A 1,889-nucleotide genomic window follows, 5' to 3' on the forward strand; every position below is an offset into this window, starting at 1 on the left:
GCATGACGTCACATGGTATGGAATGTCCCTTTGGCCAGTTTGGCTGTGCCCCCTCCCAGCTTCTTGTGCACCTCCAGCCTTCTCAGTCAGTAGAGCATGGGAAACTAGAAAGTCCTTGGCTAGTGTAAGCACTACTCAGCAACAACTAAAGCATCGGTGCGTTATCAACTTTGTTCTCATCCTAAATCCAAAACACAGCACTGTACCAGCTACTAGGAAGGAAATTAACTCTATCCCTGCCAAAACCAGGACAAGGGCTTTCAAATTCAGCAGACAGAATCATTAAGCAAAACCCAGCATTGGGACAGTGAAGTGGTGTGCGTTTGGATCAGAGATAAGAAATACATTTCTAGCAATGAGGGCAGTTAACGATTTGAACATCTTTGCCTATGTGGTGAGTTCCCTATTGCTGGCACCTTTTAAATCCAGATTACTGCTTTTCTAAAAATGTGTCCTCTGGCACCACTGGGTTTAGTATAGACCTTGTGGATGAATTTCCATGTTCTGATTTTCAGAGAAGGCAAAGTGGAAGCAAGACATTTTGATACTGTTTCTTGATAGTATCAACTCCCAAACATTTTCCCCCCTTTGCAGCTCCTGAGACACCCCCTCACTCCATGACTTGCTCCATCTGCCCGGAGCTCCCTTCAGCTCCTCCTGCAGACACCATGTTTTCTTCCTACCTAGCAGCTCTTAGGTTTAAACCACCTGGCAGCACTTCTGGGTGTGAATGTCTAGGGCAGGCAGCTCCCCAGTCTCCATCTTTGCTGTGCCACAGGAGCTCAGCACTCCCCTCAGGCATGGGAAGTGCGTGACTGAAGCCTTTGTCCCAGTCTTAGCTAGACTGATTGTTTCACGGTAGGGTTGTGAAGGCCCCAGAGACTGTTCATGGTTAAATTGCACCTGATGGAGAGATGCAGCCTCCTGTAGGTCACGGCAGCTGAGGAGGTGGATGGTGTTTTGCCTGCTTGACACACCAGTGCCAAGCTGGTTATTGGCTATTTCCCTTTAGACATTGCCACCCGTTTGGGAGTCCCTGCACAACCAAATCTGCAGCTGAGGGGGGGATGCATTTACGCAACGTTTACTGACTCATGGTGGGCCCATTTGACCCTCTGTGTATAACACACAGAAGTGTGTCGTATTTTATTTTGTCACACCTGTGCCTACCTTCCCAATTCTCCTTGTAACTATGGGCTGCCTGAAAGACAACTACTCCACACCAAATGCAGGTGTTTTGCCAAGGCTAAGGCTGAGGCAAAGCGTATAAAAGTGAAGAAAGGCAGGCAAGCTCTGACGGTTCAGACTTTGCTCTAGTCCTGTTATTTAATGAGAAGGTTCCCCTTTATCTTATCCAAAATTGTTTTCTGTTGCAACACTGTGCAGAAAATAATTTCTTATACCTTCTGTCTCACAGCAGGTTACACTGCTACATTTGTTTTCAGTCCTGGTCTAGTTGCAAATCTTCTAAAATATGAATCTTTGTTCTTTTTAAACAAAGCAAAAACCCCTCCAAGCTGAATTTGAAGAAAATGGACTGTCTTCTTTTAAAGGTTAAAGTTTTTGGAGGTTTTGAACTGTATAGCTATATGATAACTGTAAAGTTCTTTTTGTACTGGCTCTATAACCTTGGCAGGAGCTTGGAGCTCCTATTAGTCTAGGTAATGAGCAATAATAATAGTGATAATGACACTTCTGAATGTTTGAAATAGATTCTACGACAATGTGTTGGTCCAGTGTGAGATAATCTTAGGTCTAATATGGTTCTGAATCTCAAGCTATATAAAAATCCAGTTTTGAGATGACATGTCAGTCTGAGATAATCTTCCCTGCATAGTGAGTTAAGGTATTTAGGCCTTTCTAAATACCGGTTACTGAGTTTATAATTT

This window comes from Pygoscelis adeliae, unplaced genomic scaffold (genome assembly GCF_000699105.1).
Source record: "Pygoscelis adeliae isolate BGI_AS28 unplaced genomic scaffold, ASM69910v1 Scaffold78, whole genome shotgun sequence".
NCBI lineage: Eukaryota > Metazoa > Chordata > Aves > Sphenisciformes > Spheniscidae > Pygoscelis > Pygoscelis adeliae.